Source organism: Anomaloglossus baeobatrachus, chromosome 7 (assembly GCF_048569485.1).
Source record: "Anomaloglossus baeobatrachus isolate aAnoBae1 chromosome 7, aAnoBae1.hap1, whole genome shotgun sequence".
NCBI lineage: Eukaryota > Metazoa > Chordata > Amphibia > Anura > Aromobatidae > Anomaloglossus > Anomaloglossus baeobatrachus.
In genome coordinates, this window is record NC_134359.1 from 264330458 (window position 1) to 264351159 (window position 20702).

Below are 20702 nucleotides of genomic sequence, written 5' to 3' on the forward strand. Positions count from 1 at the left end.
GATCTGCGAAGAATAAGTTGTTGTGACCTACTGATCCCAAACCCCCCAGAGGTCTTCTCAGAGCCGGACACACTCATGACAATATCAACATGTTGGTCATAGGATGTTCAATAAAATGATACCTTGATATCTGACAATCTGCTTCCAGAGCTCATTATTAAATGAAAGGAGGAGTTACCAGTGTGGAAACATGTAATGACTGACAGCCTGCTCTCTGATCTACATGTCTCATACTGGTAACAGCTCATTTCATTTCTAATAAGCTCTAGAGACATTCTCGGTGAGATCTGTGTCTGACCCATAGATCTTAAGAGATTATATTTACATATCAGGAAAAATATGGATTTCTCTGGAATGTCATCCAATCACAGATATCAATGTATCATTTTATTAAGCTTTCTATGACCTTCTAAAGCCTGCTTTACATGGGACGACCGATCGTGCGATTTCACGATCGATCGTACCCGCCCCCGTCGTTTGTGCGTCACGGGAAATGGATTGCCTGTGGCGCACAAAGTCATAAACCCCCCGTCACATGTACTTACCTCCCGGACGACCTCGCTGTGGGCGGCGAACATCCACTTCCTGAAGTGGGAGGGATGTTCGGCGGCACAGCGACGTCACACAGCGACCGGCCAATAGAGGCAGAGGGGCGGAGATAAGCGGGATGTAAACATCCCGCCCACCACCTTCCTTCCGCAAAGCCGGCGGGTGCCGCAGGACGGAGGTAAGCTGCTGTTCATCGTTCCCGGGGTGTCACACGGAGCGGCGTGTGCTACCCCGGGAACCCTGAGCAACTGGCGCCATTTTAAATAAATGAGATTATGAAACCGAGCGACGAGTACACGACTCACGATTTGTGAGCGATACTGTGTCGCTCGGAGGTGTCACACAGCCCGATGTCGCAAGCGATGCCGGATGTGCGTCACAAAAACCGTGACCCCGACGATCTATCGCACGATAGATCGTCTCGTGTAAAGCACCCTTTACTCATATAGACATCTTAGGAGGGTTGATCCTACTGATATATTCCTTTTAAGCAGCCTTAAATAATCACTGTTGTTTCCAGAAACTTCCATGAATCAATTATACAGGCAACTTTATATTACAACATATAAAAAAAATCTACTTTTTCAATTTATAAGCCACTTCTTCTCATCCCCCCCGGCTCCTAAACTCATCATTTACTCTCTGAAATACTAAAATAAATCTTCCTTAAAAAAAAATAAAATAAATAAATAAAACATGGACTGCCAGTTCACTGAGGAATCAGATTTCAGTTGCTTATTAATGTCTACAAAGAGTAGAAGAGCAGGGAATGTTTTATTCCATCTTAGAGCTGGACTCACAGCCACACCGCTCAGTACTGCTGTATAATGTCCTCAGTGTTGCTGCTGCTGCTTTTGTATATGTACTACATAGAGACGAAAGGGCAGTAATCTCCCACGTTTTTGAGTGTGCTGTTTATGGGGGACGTCATAATGGATGGTCTTCATCCACTTAATCAGAAAGAACTAAAAATGAATAAAAATTAAAGGGAACCTGTCAGGTGCAATATGCACCCAGATACACAAGCAGTTCTGGGTGCATATTTCTAATCCCTGCATGACTGTCCCTGTATCCAGTAACATAGATAAAAGGATCTTTAGAAAAAGTAATTCTAAAGATCCTTTATGATATGCAAATGAGTGCAGGAACCAGTTGCAAGGGCGTTAGTTCCCCCGAGTAGTCCGCTCTCTTAGCACATCCCCGTGGGTGTACTAACAGGCTAATATGCTACTCAATGCCCAGTGTCATCGGTGGTGATGGGCATACCTGTCCGTTGTCACCGCTTCAGACGCCGGGCTTAGGGTCAGTGCGCATGATCAGAATTCCTGGCATTTCCAGTCATGCGCACTAGACCTCTGAAGTCAGGATGCGCGCACCCGGCTTCATAGTGCTCATGACCAGAAGTGCCGGGATTTCTGATGTATGCACATCACCACCGATGACACTGGGCATTGAGTAGCATGTTAGCACGTCCCCGTGGGTGTACTAACATGCTAAAAGGGCAGACTAGCTGGGAGAAGTAATGACCTTGCGACTAGTCCCTAGCCTCATTAGCATATCATAAAGGAACTTTAGAAATTATTTTTTCTATAGATCTCTTTATCTATGCTAGTGTATACAGGGACGGTTAGGCAGGGAATAGCAATATGCACCCAGAACCACGAGCAGTTCTGGATGCGTACTGCTAATCCCTGCTTAACTTTCCCTGTATCTAGTAGCATAGACCAAGGGATCTTTAGAAAAAGTATTTTTAAAGATCCTTTATGATATGCAAATGAGTGCAGGAACCAGTTGCAAGGGCGTTAGTTCCTCCGAATAGTCCGCTCTCTTAGCACGACCCCGTGGATGTACTAACAGGCTAACATGCTACTCAATGCCCAGTGTCATCGGTGGTGATGCACATACCTGTCCGTTGTCACCGCCTCAGACGCCGGGCTTAGGGTCAGTGCGCATGATCAGAACTCCTGGCATTTCCAGTCATGCACACTAGACCTCTGAAGTCAGGATGCGCACACCCGGCTTCATAGTGCTCATGACCGGAAGTGCCGGGATTTCTGATGTATGCACATCACCACCGATGACACTGCGCATTGAGTAGCATGTTAGCACGTCCCCGTGGGTGTACTAACATGCTAAAAGGGCAAACTAGCCGGGAGAAGTAATGACCTTGCGACTAGTCCCTAGCCTCATTAGCATATCATAAAGGAACTTTAGAAATTATTTTTTCTAAAGATCTCTTTATCTATGCTAGTGTATACAGAGACGGTTAGGCAGGGATTAGCAATATTCACCCAGAACTGCTCGTGGTTCTGGGTGCCTATTGGGACCTGACAGGTTCCCTTTAAACATAAAGGGGAAAACTGGTGAAAAAAAATGTATATTGACTACAATTAATGTTATTCCTCATGTATACAAATTTTATTTTTAAAAGATACTTTCAATGACAAATTTGATTTAACATAATTGTTTGCTTATTCTGGAGTGTTGGATTGTATGTAATAGTTCACCTGTTTTATCCCTATGAACCAATGATTACTCTTCCATTGCCAATAGTTAACACCATCTTTTCTTTACCAGGTGGCATTGCATTTCATCCATGGAGCATCTCCTGTTAGCTACGAATTGACAAGACTTCTATACAATTTCCTTTTCCATTTTAAGGTAAGTGAATATTGAATTAAAATTAACTCTATATAGCAGATACGAAGGGTTCACCTAAAATTTGCTGGATTTGTAGGAATTTTGTGGCAGAATTTTCCCTTCTAAAATGTCTTAACCTATTATCTACCAATGTCCTTTTTTTTGGGACGCCTAATCTTTTGCTTAAAATTAATTAAATTAAATTAATTAATCATTATTTAATTCATTTAATTTATACATTACATTCATTAATTTTGCTTAAATTTCATTTCAATTTTTATTTTTTTTTTAATTAAAAATCTGTTATTTAATAAATAAAAAAATGAAAATTTCTAATTTGGCAAGTAATGTGTTAAAAGCTACTTTTACTTATTGTTCTGGAAGACTTACAAGACGAGAGCCTCCGTTCTTCACAGTGATGAGAGTCAACAACAATTATCCTGATTTATTGCATACTTGTGTGCTCCGCAGTCTTTTAGTCATCAGGTACAGCGATAGCTGTTTATGTATGTTTATTGATGCTGACGCTCTTAGTTTTAAGTAAAGGAAACATTTTTTTTTATAAATCTCCACTCAAGGCAATCAATAATTAATGTTTTTTTCCTTCCTACAATAGACCTTATTGGTTTCAGAAATGCCCGAGGACTATAACATTGATTTGATACACCTTATTGCGGTATCAGTAAATGCATTCATTATTCAGTCATATTTCTACTTTTAATATATGAATGAATGGCAGATAGATGATGGTTAATTACACCTCAATACAATACTTGGACATTTTTCTTGCCTTCATTGTTTCTATAGGTTGATCGTTGGTGGTTTGACTGCTGGGAAACCTTCCAATCCTGATAATTGGGCTTTGAAAAACTCCAAAACTTCATTAATAGGCTATGGGGCTGCCAAAAATAGTTGAACGCCGTTCTCGGCTAACTCTACCAGTTTCATAGACAATGAATAGAGCGGTGGTGTATACGTGTGACCACTTCTTTATTTTAATGGGGAATATCAGAGCCCTGTTTTTGAGATCACTACTTGGATAACCACTTCTCATTCCCATTGTTCACCCCCCAAAAAATAAATAAGACTATACTCACCTCCGGAGAGGCCACGGTTCCAGTAGTGTCTGAAACTACGTTCCCGGCCCCACATGACATTGTCATGACACGTGAGCCCCGCCAACAATCAGCTTCCTTCTCCCTGCCTTCAGATTTTTGAGCCCCAAGTCAGCGCTGCGCTCACATCATGCTTAAATGTCCGAAGGCGGGGAGACAGATGCCAGTGCGCTGATTACTCGTAGGGCTCGCGTGTCATAACAATGTCACATGGACCACAGGAATGCAGCTTCAGACATCACTGGAACCGCGGCCACACCAGAAGTGAGTTTAGGCTTAATTCGTTTTACGGAGAGGAATGAGAAGGGGTGGTCCAAGTAGTGGACAACCCCTTTAATCAAGTATCAAACCCACCTAATTTCCACATACACACAATTTGGGAGTGTGGGAGGAAACTGGAGGAAACTCACGCAAACATGGGGAGAACATACAAACTCCTTGCAGATGCCGTCCTTGGTGGGACAGTGCTAACCACTAAGCCACCGTGCTGCCAACAATTCAGCAAGTTATCACTGAATAGCCTTCTGCTAGGATGACCACCAATACCAAGAATGGGGTTCTGCAGTGCCTGAGTTGAATGGAGGAGTGGTGGATATGAACTTCACTGCTTTGTTCATTGCTTGTGGAACTTTCCAGTACTCCTTCTGAATAGAGTGGGGTCAAGCATGCCTGAAACTACTCCATTCATTGTCTAAGCCACTGAGCAATGAGCAACCATCTCCATCATAGCCAAAGAATGGAGGTCATTGCAGAGCCCGAGTTGAATGGAGCAGTGGTCGAGCATGGACATCACTGCTTCGTTCATTACCTGTGGAACTTTGAAGTGCGCCTTCTAAATAGAGTGAGGTCAAGTATGCATGAAGTCTATGCAACTGAGGATTGATCAATTATCTCCATGATAGCCAAGGAATGGAGGACATTGCAGTGCCTGAGTTGAAAGGAGCAGTGGTCAAGCATGGGCATCACTGTTTCATTCATTGCCTGTGGAACTTTTCAGTGCTCCTTCTGAATAGAGTGGGCTCAAGCCTGCATGAAGTCTATGGAACGGATCAACTATCTCCATCATAGCCAAAGAATGGAGGACATGCTTGACAACTGCTTTATTTAGATGGGGCACCAAGACTGGTGAGACGCCCAGTGATATATTGAAGCAAACTTGGGAACAACCTCACTAAGGGTCCTACTTTTCTTTGATCTCCATTCAACTTGGAACAGGTGATTGTGTCACCATTGAAGCCACCATCTTCATACTTGACTGCCATTGTCCTTTGCATCTCGTAGAGAGCCCAATGGCATCGTATGATACATACTTTTGACCCAGACTCGAAATCAGATTCATTGTTGTTTTCAGCGCCATAACAAACGCTTTACATCATGTCTGATAGTAATTTATTTGCAGATTATCCCGGCATTCAGCAGATTGTAATAGTCTTTTTGTGCCGTCCTCCTGTTGGAACGTGTTGAGCATTGTTTGGCTAATTGTGTGCACCTGGTTGGGTGTTACAAGAGTGGGACCATGGGTGCGCGCTGGCATCATTTCATTACCGGAGAATAATAGCCCGCGTTGCGCTCTACACATCCCTGCACTCAGCTATGAATAAATATTTCATACAATGAATATGAAAATATTCATAGCTTAAAAGGACTAACTATACGGAGTAAAACATCCACGGGTCAATGTAGACAATATAGTCACACAAAAGTGGATCTTCATATCTCCGAACACAATTCTATGCTTCTATTAAAAACACTAACGCTCGTTATTTTAATGATAATTACTTTAGTTTTTTTCACACCCCTCTCCCCGTAAAAAAACAATTATATATCAGCGGCTTCTAATAGCGCTGTATATTGCCGTAAAATACCAGTGGAGGTTTTCTTTTATTTTTCGATTTTTAACAGTAGGATATGTTTTAATAACGCCATTATTACCATAAATGCCTTTTTTTTTATTGTTCGTACTATTATTATTTCCGACACTACAGTTAATGAAAATGATACAAGCAATTGCTTGTTTGCCGTATAATATAGGAAGGTGTGGGAGAAAGCAAAGCGGCACGTGGAGAACGTGTGCCTGATGGTAAATGACTTACATGGCTGGTGGGAGATCACTTATGGATGGAAGGCAATCCTCATTGTATAGATGAATAGTTAAGCTATGAATAGCTGTGCAGCCGCGGAGAAAGGGTCATCAAGATCCAAAAATATGATTATTGTGTGGCTATTATTGTTTATAGCGCTGAGTAGATATACTAGTGTAATGTATATCATCTACTCAATGGGGGCTGGATTTCTAGCCATCCTATCTTCAGCCTTCGGAACCTTTATGGGCCAAGTAGAGAGATAAGATCTTTTGAAATCCGAATTTTCCCCCGGAAATTCAATTCACAGTGAATTTAAAGGGATTGTCTAAAGGGGGCTTTACACGCAGCGATATCGCTAGCGATGTCGCTGGTGAAAGCACCCGCCCCCGTCGTTTGTGCGCCACGGTCAAATCGCTGCCCGTGGTGCACAATATCATTAGGAGCCGTCACATGTACTTACCTGCCTGGCGACGTCGCTGTTGCCGGCAAACCGCCTCCTTTCTAAGGGGGCGGTTCATGCGGCGTCACAGCGGCGTCACTAAGCGGCCGCCCAATAGAAGCGGAAGGGCAGAGATAAGCGGCCGTAACATTCTGCCCACCTCCTTCCTTCCGCATTGCCGGCGGCCGCAGGTAAGCTGTAGTTCGTCATTCCGGAGGTGTCACACGTAGCGATGTGTGCTGCCTCGGGAACAACGAACAACTTGTGTCCTCAACAATCAACAATTTTTTGAAAATGAACGACGTGTCAACGATGGACGATTTGGTGAGTATTTTCCATCGTTAACGGCCGTTCGTTGGTGTCACACACAACGACGTCGCTAACGATGCCAGATGTGCGTCACGGAATCCGTGACCCCGGCGATATATCGTTAGATACGTCGTTGCGTGTAACAGGGCCTTTAGACTTTAACATCGAAGGCCTATTCTTAGGATATGTCACCAATGTCTTACCCGTCACACCCTACGATCAGCTGTTCCCAGTGTCGGCCAGAATTGCTCAGTTCTGGAGTTGCAGAACACGACTCCGTTAACTGTATATTGGCCACGGACGGATACTGCACATCCTCCCCCTATTAATCTGAATAGGGTCAGATATACATTCAGCCGTGGCCAATATACCGTTGACAGAGATGTGTTGTGCAACTGTGACAGGGGTTTTAGCTCAAAACTCAGAGAGTGTCAGGAAGGCATGTGACCCTGTTCACACAACAGAGTCTGACACTATACACTAGTTCTTTTGTTAGGCTTCTGAGTTTCTCCAACAAGCTCGAGCGTCGATCAAGCCGTGTTCTCTTTGGTTCAGTTTCTCTTTGCTTGCAGGAGTTAAGTTCTGCTAGCCTGGTGATTGTCTCTGGAGATTAATCACAGCTACTCCCTGCCCTTTTTAAGTTGGTGGATGTGATTCTCCCATGCCGATTATAGCTTTTGCAATACCAGTCCTTGTTCTGAGGTGTTCCAGTTTAAAGATATCTTCCATGCATAATTTGTTGTGTTGTGGAAATAATCTTGTCTATTTCCTCCCTGTTCTTTATTTCCCCCTGCATGTATTGTCTATACCTCTGTGTATGTGTGAGCAGTGAGTTTGAGTTTTGGTTTTTCCCTGTCTGTCTTTTTGTGTGGGATTAATCAGTCCTGTCTCGGCCCTTCCCCGGAGCTGGGGGAGAGGGGGTATTAGAGCACGGCTGGCCAGGAGTAGGACTAGGCTGGCAGACCAAACCTCTTCACCATCAGAATTACCTCTGTGTGTGTGTGTGTGTGTGTGTGTGTGTGTGTGTGTGTGTGTGTGTGTGTGTGTGTGTGTGCGTGTGTGTGTGTGTGTGTGTGTGAACAGTGAGTTTGAGTTTTGGTTTTCCCTGTCTTTCTTTTTGTATGGGATTAATAATTCCTGTCACCGCCATCCTCAGAGGTGGGGGAGAGGGGGTATTAGAGCAGGGCTAACCAGGAGCAGGGCTAACTTGGTGGTCCAGGTCTCTTCCCCATCAGAAGTACGTCTGGGATAAGGGACAGCTAGGGCCTCCTAGCCTGAGGGCCAGTCTAAGAGCCTCGGTCCCCATTTATCAACTTTTAGCACATGATAGGTCTAACACTAAGCAGTTCTGGCTGACATCTGGAACAGATTATGGTAGTGGGTGCCGGGTGTCGCACCCACAACAATCAGACATTGCTGACGTATTCTAAGGGTTATATTATAGTCATGGACAACTCTTTTAATATTTTTCTAAAGCTTCCAGTTGCTCTGAAAATTATATATGACACATTTTTCTTATCCGCAAATGCTAATCTTCACAGCTGTGCCATCACACACTATCTGTACAGTTTGTTCAGTGTTTTATTGCTTTTTCTCCCTATCTCTATTGCATAATTGTGACGTCCTCTAAATATCCGTATTAAACACAGTGTGGCTGCTGCATTCCCTGTCTTAGCTTTTTTACAGGCTATCATATTCCCTCCTGACTCTGATTGGCTGTTATATACCATGTCTTGTAATAGCTTTAAGGAAGCCCTTCTGGCTATGACTGAGGTCATGTAAGCCTCCTCTGGATCATGTATGGCAGTGACCAATTTAGGGATTGTAAATTGTATGAAGTTTCAGGAATAAGTGAACGGCTAAGGATTGAAAACAAATTAAATTTGTATCAAATCCATTTGCTCACCTCTAATGCCAAGCCAATTGTACACCTAGATCACATTCTTCTCCAGACTTCTATGTTTTCCAACTCTCAGGTGAATGAGTTTCTTAACTCAAAGCCATGTACAAAATATCCCCTAAATTTGTGTATGGATGTCAGTCAGGGCTTTGGCAGTAAACTTAGCATCATGGCGTCATGCACAAAAAAATCTTCTAAAAGCATTGGTTTCTTGGAGATTTCAAAAGATTTCCTGCTTTGAGCAGGGGGTTGGACTAGATGACCCAGGAGGTCCATTCCAACTCTACCATTCTATGATTCTAAGCAATGGCCAAGAGATTTTCCAACTCTTCTAAAAGTCAAGATGTCTTCCCTTTTTCCAGAAGATTCCTGGATTCCAGGAGAATGATCATGTAGATTTCATCTCATGACCATGAGTAAACCAAAGTTGATCCCTATGAATCCAAAGATTGGATGATCCCATAATCAATTTATAGTCAGGGGATCTTTCAAAGAAAAGATATTTGACCATAGTGGAAAACCCTATTGATCAAATGTTTACATTATTGTTTTGGAAACTGTCAGAGCTTATGACTCGCCCACCCCAGGGCTATGGGACACCCGGTGCCGGGCCGGACTAGTCCGGTGGTAGTCAGTGGTGGCTGGGCCCGGCTCCGTGGCCCTGGTGGGTGTCAGTAGAATATGTGGCTTGATGAATAAAGTTTGTGTTCGTGACGCCACCTGTGGTCTGCGGCTATTAAGCCGCCGCTGCTGTGTGAGGCCTCCGGGGTGATGATATAGCAGCAATGGTGGTACTGCTCCCCACAGGTGGAGCGGAGCCCCGGGGACACTGTTAGTGCTCGTGAAAGTCTATGGTGTTGTGTGGCTAACACGGTGCAGGGCCGACAGGCAATGAAAGAACCAGGCACAAACAACAGTCTCTTTACCTTTTCCTCTTTTACTTTGAAAACAGTCCAGTCCTGGGAGACCGTTACAGGCGGTGATGGGGATCCGGTCGGCCTGGAAGTACTTGGGGTGATCTTTCTGGCCAGCTGAGTATGAGGCCTACTCCTGTGCTTTTCTTTGTTATGATAGGACCCTGCTTCTCTGAATCCAGCAATGGCCCTCTTTGCTGCTGGGACTGATGGTACGTCCCTTCCCCTCTGTAGCAGGCTGCGCAGACCCTCTCTCTGGTGCTTCTCTGCTGGAGTCCACACCGGGCCTTGATGCTGCAGCTGTACCTTTGGGATGTTTTTGGGCCAGGTGCTTGCAGCTCTCCTGCCGTTCGGATTCGGCTACCAGGGAATATGTTTAAGCCCTGGTGGCCACAGACTCTGATGTCCGAGTCTCTCCGCTGCCTCTCAGCTACTCCTGCTTCTCTGGGCCAAGCTACTCTAGCTCTAGGCCCCAGATCCACAGGACAGCTCACTCTGCGTCTGTTCACTTCTACTGCTCTCTACAGACCGACCACTACTTCCTCCCTCAGATCAGACTTAAGGGATGCTCCCTGGAATCCCAGGTTCAGAGCTCCCCCTGCTGGCCGGATGGAGAACTGCGTTGGATGTTAAACTTGCTGGCCAATGGACCTCCCAATTACCTCCAGGCTCAGCATTAACCCTTTGGGAGGGCAATGCTGTTGTGGCGACCAGGCCCTGGGGCGCCACACTCCCCCTTAGTTAAATTCAGTACTCCCGGACTGTGGAAACAAACATAACATGTTACAACATTTCATCCCATTATGGGAGGCGCATTACTTAAACGTTACAAACTTAAACACTACTATAAGAGTCCAGTGTGGCTCCCTGCCGGGTGTCCATTACACTGCTCCATGGGGGACCCGCCGCGATCAAACCCCCAACGTAGGCTCTGGGCGTGCGTCAGGGCATTGATGACCCCACGCTATGCACGCCGGACGGGTTTTTCTTCAGGGGTGTTGAGCACACTGGTGCTAACTATGAACAATTTAGGTGTTGGCCACCCATAGTCCAGTGGCCCAATTGTCCATTTACTTAATCACCTAAGACAAAAAGCATTTTATACACAACATTACAGACATTTCACATAACTATTTACATTCTGTTAAGTATTTTACTTTCTATGTTCTATACCTTGGAGGGGGCTGTCCCCGAGTGCTACGTTGGGACCGACGTAGCTCTGGGGTTTGTCCCTGACTACTTAGAGTGTCTGCCCCCCCCGTGTGATTAACAGAGAGCAATAGATGAGGGTTTTCAAGCCGCGCCAATGACAACCAACATTAAGCTGTTAGATCAATGTTGCTTTTTATTCCAATTACAGGTCTACGCGTTTCGGAAGGCACCCCTTCCTTCTTCAGGACCAGATGGCAAGAGAACATCAAAAGAGATTTGATGTTCTCTTGCCATCTGGTCCTGAAGAAGGAAGGGGTGCCTTCCGAAACGCGTAGACCTGTAATTGGAATAAAAAGCAACATTGATCTAACAGCTTAATGTTGGTTGTCATTGGCGCGGCTTGAAAACCCTCATCTATTGCTCTCTGTTATCTGCCAAACCGAGGGACCGCTGCTGTGACTCTGGATTATCTACACACATGCTGATATAGGAGTTGTGACTTTCACAACCCCTATAGGTGAGTAATATCTCCCCTTCTTTTCCTCCCAATGCTATTTGGGTAAGACCCTATTGCGCTTCTTTCCTCCACAGTTTTTTTATCCCCCCGTGTGATTGGTAGGCCTAACCCTGACAGGGATGCATGTTGGTTGCCTACGGGATCTCAGATTCGCCAAGGGTACGGCAGGTTCACTACTGGCAGGGGGTTGAACCTCCTGTTTCACTGCTGGCGTGTCATCTCGTGTTGGAGCGGACGGTTCTTTAGGTGGGTCTGGAACCTCTTCTGTTTCTGGCTCGACCAACTGCGGGAACGTCAAGACTGGTACCACTATGGCATTGTTTATTCGGGTCCAAGTTTTGGGGAATTTTCCAAGGATTGTTTGGATCATCTCTTCCTCTTTTTCTTGACTTTGGGGACCTTCTTGTACTTCTTCTACTTCTTTTTGGGTTCTGCACCGTTCAGGGCACGCTTTCAGGCGGTCCCGAGAAACTGCTTGATAGGTCTTGCCTTCATCCTTGCTTATGAGGCATACCTTACTATTGTCAAAGTTGGAGGGGATAATGGTATAGGGTTCATTCTCCCACTGATCATCCAATTTATGCGCCCTCCGCTTCTTCTTGAGGACTTGTTCTCCAGGTGCTAAGGGAGTTGCTGGGGCTGTTTGATTGTAATGCTGCTCTTGTCTCGTTCTTGCTTGAAACAGGCTCCTTTCTACGCATTCCTGGACCTTACGGTACCGCTGCTGCCGCTCTGTATCCCAATCCTCTATTTCCTGAACCGCCTCAGGTGACACAGTCCCCATCTCAAAGTCTACAGGTAACTTGCCAGGTCTGGCTCGCATCAGGTAAGCAGGGCTGCAGTTGGTCGAATTTACCAGGATATGGTTGTACAAGTCTACCAGATCTGGTAACTTTTCTGGCCATTGGTTTCTTTCTTCCAAAGGTAGAGTCTTGAGCATATCAATAACCACATGGTTCATCTTCTCGCACAATCCATTGGTTTGGGGGTGGTACGGTGTGGTTCTGATTTTCTTACAACCGTACATGTTACAGAACTCTTGGAACACTTCTGCCTCGAATGCAGGACCCTGATCAGTCAGTACCCTTTCAGGGTAACCGTGAGGTCGACAAAAGTAGGCCTGAAATGCTCTCGCTGCTGTTCTGGCTGTCTGGTCCTTCACGGGCACTACTACCAGGAAACGAGAGTAATGGTCCACAATGGTGAGTGCGTACACATAGCCTGACCGGCTTGGCGTTAACTTCACGTGGTCCAGGGCCACCAACTCCAGGGGCTGCTTTGTGACAATTGGCTGTAGGGGAGACCTCTGGCTGGGATCATCTTTCCGCCTCAGGTTACACGGACCACAGTCTCGGCACCACTTCTCGACTGTCTTTCTCATGTGCACCCAGTAGAACCGATCACGGAGTAGGGTCTCCAACTTCTTCCACCCGAAGTGTCCTGCATTATCATGATAAGCTGCTAGGACCATTGGAGCATCCCTCTGCGGGACCACTATCTGCCAGACGAGTTCATTCGTTCGCCAGTTGACATATCTCTTGCAGAGCTTGCCTTGGTACGTGAACAGTCGTCCCCTCTCCTTCCACAGCTGCTGGGCTTCTTCTGGAGCATCTGGGCCAAGATGGGTCTCAGCTTGTGCTAGCTTTTCTTTGACCAATCGCACGGCCGGGTCACCGTTCTGTGTCTCTTCCCAATTATGGTGGAGTAATGGGTTGACCGAGACCTCGTGCTGGCTCGAGCGCTTCACTCCTACAGCATGCTCACACTGGGAAACACCTTGCTGATGGAAAGCTGGTAACTCTATCTCTTCGAGTTCATCCAGGTCTTCTCCAGACTTGGGTAAGTGAGGCATTCTGGACAGCGCATCAGCATTGTTATTTTTCTTGCCAGCCCGATACTTGATGGTAAAGTCAAAGTTAGACAGCCGGGCCATCCATCGCTGTTCCAACGCACCTAACTTGGCTGTTGCCAGGTGTGTCAACGGATTGTTGTCCGTGAAGATGGTGAACTTGGCCGATGCCAGATAGTGCTTGAAGCGTTCAGTCACTGCCCAAACAATAGCGAGGAACTCCAGCTTGAAGGAACTGTAGTTTTCTGGATTCCTTTCTGTGGGCCGAAGCTTCCTACTGGCGTACGCTATCACCCTCTCTCTGCCTCCCTGCACCTGGGACAGAACTGCTCCCAGTCCCACGTTGCTGGCGTCTGTATACAGTACAAACGGCTGGCTGTAGTCAGGGTAGGCCAGAATTTCTTCTCCTGTAAGAGCCCCTTTCAGCCGGACAAAAGATGTTTCTAGTTGGCTGCTCCATTCAAATAGAGGGCTCTGCTTCTTAGCCTGCTTTGGCTGGCCCACCAGGAGGTCTTGAAGGGGCGCTGCTATCTTGGTGAAACCATCAATGAACCTTCGGTAGTAGCCCACCAGCCCAAGGAACTGCCGCACCTCCTTTACCATGGTGGGTCTTGGCCAGTCCTTGATTACGGTGACTTTCTCCGGGTCAGGTGCCACACCGTCTGCGCTGACCACATGACCCAGGTACTGTACCTTTGTCTTCAAGAGGTGACATTTGGACGGCTTTATCTTCAGGCCATATTTCGACAAGGACTCAAACACTTCTGCTAAGTGCCTCAGGTGGTCTTCATAAGTCTTGGAGTAGACTATGACGTCATCCAGGTACAACAGCACGGTTTCAAAGTTGTGGTGGCCCAAGCAGCACTCCATCAACCTTTGGAATGTCCCTGGGGCGTTGCAGAGCCCGAATGGCATACAGTTGAACTCACAGAGGCCCATTGGTGTCGTGAATGCAGTCTTCTCCTTGTCCGGCTCTGCCACGGGAACCTGCCAATACCCACTGGTGAGATCCAAGGTGGAGAAATAGTTAGCTGACTTTAAGGCTGTTAGTGACTCCTCTATTCTGGGCAGTGGATAAGCATCTTTATGTGTAATGCGGTTAATTTGCCTGTAATCTACACACATTCTCATTGTACCATCTTTTTTCTTTACGAGCACTAGTGGAGCTGCCCAGGGGCTACAACTATCTCTGATAACCCCAGCCTCCTTCATTTCCCGTAACATTTCTTTGGCACGCTGATACTGTGCGGGGGGTACAGGGCGGTATCTCTCTTTAATGGGATGATGATCACCCGTGGGGATTTGATGTTTAACCCCTTTCACCTGCCCAAAATCTAGGGGGTGTTTGCTGAAGACCCGCTCGTACTCCTGTACCACCTGGTAAACCCCATGCTTTTGGTGTGAGGGGGTGGAGTCGGTGCCCACATGTAATTTTTGGCACCAGTCTTCCAGCTGCCCCTTGGAGCCATTGTCTTCCGCCTGGTCGGACGGGATCAAGGGTTCCACTGCTTTGATGGTATTGTTGCTGACAGTGTACAGTTTTGCTACAGTGGCGTACCGGGGCAATTTGGCTTCCTCCTCCCCACAATTCAGGACGCGGACGGGCACTCTCCTCTTGCGGACGTCTGCTACCCCTCTGGCTATCAGGACTCCAGGCCTACTGTCTGAATACACCGATTCTACCAAGGCATGGTAGTCCTGACCCTTATGGCCTATTGCTGCCCGACACCATATCAACATTTCACTTCTTGGGGGTATTGCAATGGGGAGGGGGTCACTTACCCTCACACTGCCAATTTCTCCTCCGGCCAGCTCTACCTGCTGCCTCCTCATCAGGGCTCTGATCTCCCTCTGTAGGGCACGCTGCTGCCCGGAGCTGGCAGTTTCAGACGCCTGTTGCAACAAAATTATCACTTCGGCAATACAATTTTCTATCACATTTGTACCAATGGTTAGCAGTGGGTCAGATTCTTTGCGATCAATATCTACAATTATCATCCCCTGACATGGCAATTCTACCCGCCCCACTTTAATGGTTACTTCTTTGTACCCAATTTGAGGTAAGGGCTGACCATTACTGGCCACAATTGTTAAATCATCATCTGGGCCATGGTCAATGTCTGAATCAGCCCAATATCTTTTGTACAGTTTATAGGGGATGGTGGTTACCTGGGACCCCGTATCCAGGAGCGCATTGAAAGGGATCCCATCCAGCACAATAGGAAGGACCGGTCGTCCTCCCACATACTTGCTGCGGCTGGGGGTCGAGCCGGGCTTCCTTACACCTGGGGGTCGGCTCCTGGCCCCAGGCTCGGCCCATTTAAAGGACAGTGTTGTGCAATGTGGCCCGCCTGGCTGCAGCGGCGGCAGATCGGTTGTCCCGTTGAATCATACCGGTCTGTGTCTCTGCCTCGGGTCGGCGGAATCCTCCTCTGTCGCATCCATGGGACGTCATCTGGGCTGGAGGCCAACTCGATTCTTGCAGGTGATGGGGTCACTTGTAGAGACTGCACGGTCTTGGCAAGGGCAGCTACAGTCTTGGTCAGCTCCCGGACCTGCTGTCTGAGCTCTGCAGTGGGATCCTTTTCCAGGGACTGCGCCTCGGCCCCTGCAGCAGCTTGTGTTGCAGGCACCACCCCGGGGTACGTGATAGCAAGAGGCCGGAGGGGTACTGGGTCATTCGGTGTAGATTCTCTCAGTACCCAGATGGCCTGGTCCTTAAACTTTGCAAAGTCCAAAGCAGAGTTCTGCAGGACCATGATACGCAGCTGGGTCCTGTGGGCATCTGACAGGAGCCCCTCTATGAACTGCTCAGTTAGGAGTTTGTGTTCTTCACGTACACTCTCTGGGTCCACCTGTTTAACTGCTTTCAGGGCCTCCTGCAAGTTTAAGGCATAGTCCCTTATGCTGTCTGTGGCCCGTTGTTTGCACCCAAAGAATCTCATCTTTATTTCTGCTGCGGTGCGGGTGTCAAAAGTACTCTTTAGCTTGGCCAGTATCTGGGTTACTGTCCCTTTATCTGTATCAGGCCAGGACTTCACTTCACGCTGGGCCACGCCGGCTAGCTGCCCCATTAGTATGCCCACCTTCTGGCTCTCAGTAAGAGGATACACCCGGAACAAGCTGTGCAGACTTTCTCTGAAGTCGCTCAAGGTATGGGACTCCCCGGAGTACTGCGGCAGCCACTCCGCTCCCGGGATGTACGGCATTGTGATCAGCATTACCGGCGCTACAGCGGGGGCTGGGGCGACGGCGACTGGGATTGCTTCGGCCGGTGCTGCGGCGCCTCGGGCTATGGCAGCCACCTGCTCTCCCTCTGAGTCGGACATCTTCCTCCCCCTTAGTGAACCTTACCAGGCTCCGTTCACTTTTCAAATTCCCTTCTGGGTCGCGCGGGGTTAACAGCGCTCTGCTCTGATGGCGCACTCCCTTCGCGCTCTTTGTCAGGCACGCCCCCCTTCTTCCTGCGCTCAGCGGGGCTAATGGCGGCAGCAGTTTGCAAACAGTAACACAGTCTTTTAAGCACAGTTTCTGCAGGCGCACAGTACCCGGTGGGACCGGGCACGAAATCCTGTTCGTGACGCCAAGGTTGACTCGCCCACCCCAGGGCTATGGGACACCCGGTGCCGGGCCGGACTAGTCCGGTGGTAGTCAGTGGTGGCTGGGCCCGGCTCCGTGGCCCTGGTGGGTGTCAGTAGAATATGTGGCTTGATGAATAAAGTTTGTGTTCGTGACGCCACCTGTGGTCTGCGGCTATTAAGCCGCCGCTGCTGTGTGAGGCCTCCGGGGTGATGATATAGCAGCAATGGTGGTACTGCTCCCCACAGGTGGAGCGGAGCCCCGGGGACACTGTTAGTGCTCGTGAAAGTCTATGGTGTTGTGTGGCTAACACGGTGCAGGGCCGACAGGCAATGAAAGAACCAGGCACAAACAACAGTCTCTTTACCTTTTCCTCTTTTACTTTGAAAACAGTCCAGTCCTGGGAGACCGTTACAGGCGGTGATGGGGATCCGGTCGGCCTGGAAGTACTTGGGGTGATCTTTCTGGCCAGCTGAGTATGAGGCCTACTCCTGTGCTTTTCTTTGTTATGATAGGACCCTGCTTCTCTGAATCCAGCAATGGCCTTCTTTGCTGCTGGGACTGATGGTACGTCCCTTCCCCTCTGTAGCAGGCTGCGCAGACCCTCTCTCTGGTGCTTCTCTGCTGGAGTCCACACCGGGCCTTGATGCTGCAGCTGTACCTTTGGGATGTTTTTGGGCCAGGTGCTTGCAGCTCTCCTGCCCTTCAGATTCGGCTACCAGGGAATATGTTTAAGCCCTGGTGGCCACAGACTCCGATGTCCGAGTCTCTCCGCTGCCTCTCAGCTACTCCTGCTTCTCTGGGCCAAGCTACTCTAGCTCTAGGCCCCAGATCCACAGGACAGCTCACTCTGCGTCTGTTCACTTCTACTGCTCTCTACAGACTGACTACTACTTCCTCCCCCAGATCAGACTTAAGGGATGCTCCCTGGAATCCCAGGTTCAGAGCTCCCCCTGCTGGCCGGAGGGAGAACTGCGTTGGATGTTAAACTTGCTGGCCAATGGACCTCCCAATTACCTCCAGGCTCAGCATTAACCCTTTGGGAGGGCAATGCTGTTGTGGCGACCAGGCCCTGGGGCGCCACACTTACACTTTAATAATATAAGCTATATCTCAACACTAGTGAAGGAAGGTGCCCGCCCGGGCCTCATGGGCGCCACACACCTTCGTTAAAGAGACTATGAGTGCTTATGAGATGTCGGGTGGGTACCACAACACTTACTGGTTTCTTCAGGCTCGCGTCCATCACCCTGCTGGCGGTCCTTGCCATATACAGTCAGTAACACACATGACACCAAAGCTTGCTTAGCCAACCAGAAAGTTCACTTTATTCTTCACACCGTTATGACAGACAGGGCCTTTCTTTCCTTTCTTCCTCTCCATCTGGGGTATTACCTCTCAACCTGGCCCCCTCTGTAATCTTGGATCTCGACCTTAAGCTCCGGGGTCTGTATCTCCTTCCCCGTTACTCAGTTCACCTTTGTCCGATTGTGGGTCCCGGTGGTTCTCTAAGCCCACTGGGGTGAGCCATAGGCTCCGGACGTCTAGACGTTACCTCCAGGGTTCCCTGACTGGTCCTAGCACCAAGGCATCACGTCTTCTCATTCTTGAACCATTTTCTAGACTGTTTACTCTCGAGACATCCCAACCAACCTCTTTCCCACATCTGTCACTACCCCTTTAACCCTATCTCTTCCATCCTGCCGCTATGTCAGGCCAGCCACTAGGTGGCACCTATGGTAACAGCCCTGCACTTCTGTATCTGGAACCTGCACCTAGCTAACAACATAACATATCAACATACACATTAAACCCGCAGGGGTGAGCCGTGAGCTCCGAACCTCTCAAGCATGACTAACTGACAACATCTTCTCACACTTGAACCACTAGGTGGCGCCTCTGGTACCAGTCCCGCTCTACTCTTTTGGAACCTGCACCCAGCTAGGAGCACAACAAATCAACATACACATTTAGCAATAAGCATAACAAATTGCATTCCACATAACCATATACTTTACACTGCAGGGCTCAACCACCTCCTACAAAAGCATAATACAAGGTCTTCTATGGAGCTTGGTTTCATCTTGGAGCTTGGTTTATTCTTAGCCCCAGTAGGCTCTACTCAATGGCGTACCAACAATGACAGCAGACCACTCATCAGCCAGGCCTCATCCCAGCCTGGCATCCGTCCACTTCTTTTGACATCGAACATGTCTTTAGTAGAGAAGTCGGGAGAGGTTATATGGATTTACTGTACATAGCAAACACCCACCAGCTCTCATTCCAGTAGTTTAACCCCTTAGGTGCTGTTATGAGTAGAAATCATAGCATCTACGAGGTTAGACAGAGGGTGTGGTGGGCTGACAACCAAAAACCCAATTTGGACCTTCACTATGGGGCTCGAGGATTTCATATCTGATGGTTTAGTCCAGGAATTAATCTATTCACATCTATATTGTGGTTTCCTCCTAAATTGAGACTGGGGGAGACTAACGGACCCCGTTAACTTACATTGCAGTTGTTTTGATGGGAAAAATAGACCGGTACGCATGGTGTGAGAGATTCTGTTGGCAATGGAAGGGTACTCTAACTCAAAGTCAACAATACTGACCCAATGGTACTGCGGAATTCGGTATCGCCTAATATATAGTATCTCGGAGTTAATCTGTAAGTACAGCAGAGCTATGCGAATAATACGGCTATGTATAAGAGGATATGGATATGTACATATTGTTCACCGGAATCTAATGAATTCTGTCGTGAAGCTAATTCCACAGCAGAAACAATTTACATGTCTTAACTGCAACACGCTGGGGCTTGTACATTTTATACTAACGTCAGCGTCTCGAGATTTGTAATGTAAATGAGAAATCCGGACGCTCCAGTAATTGACTATATATGTTTATGCATGAATTAAAGGACACTTAGATTGATAGGGAGATGGGGATTTGCAAGCAAACATGAGCAAGCTATATTTTTATGAGATTTTATACCGTGGCATCTCATTCGTCTTCATAGATTTTCATTATTTTATGCTTTTTATTTGTTTTTTTTTAGTATCATGGTAATCTGGGTCATTTATGATTTTCCTGTATATAATGGAAAATCGTAAAAAAAAAAAAGACTCAGTCTTTTTACAGAAAAGCAAAAGATATGAATCACTAAAAAATTATGCCACGTATATAATACAGCCCCAATATGATTTTTGGGGTAAAGTAAGAGCTAACAGTCATCCGACAGGAGCTCATCTTCCTCCCCCAATAAAATGAGCATGAACCCTTGGTCCTTTGGAGCACGGAGATTTATGGGGTGTGTAGAGTTTTGGCTATCAGCTATCTTATCTATATGGCCTGTGGTAGAGGAGGGGGATGAGAAATCTAATATATAAAGCTGAGTGTAGGTGTGTGTGCGCGCATGTGTGTGTGCGCGCATGTGTGTGTGCGCGCATGTGTGTGTGCGCGTATGTGTGTGTGCGCGTATGTGTGTGTGCGCGCATGTGTGTGGGTGTGTGTGTTTATGTGTGTATGTGTGGGTGTGTGTGGGTGTGTTTGTGGGTGTGTGTGTGTATGTATGTCTGCTAAAGGAATCCGCATTTACAATCACAAAATTTTGCCCAGACACCTCATGTGACGCAGAGAACGTCATAGACTATGTT

General features: G+C 47.4%; 1 protein-coding gene across 2 annotated transcripts in view; it reads left to right on the forward strand.

Moving 5' to 3' along the window:
- ELFN1 (extracellular leucine rich repeat and fibronectin type III domain containing 1) overlaps positions 1–20702 on the forward strand; it is a 764272-nt gene that overhangs the window by 517061 nt on the left and 226509 nt on the right. For both annotated transcript variants that reach the window (XM_075318104.1, XM_075318103.1), the window contains one exon: positions 3127–3210. The gene's annotated coding sequence lies outside the window, so the exon portion shown is untranslated. The remainder of the gene's footprint in view (positions 1–3126; positions 3211–20702) is intronic.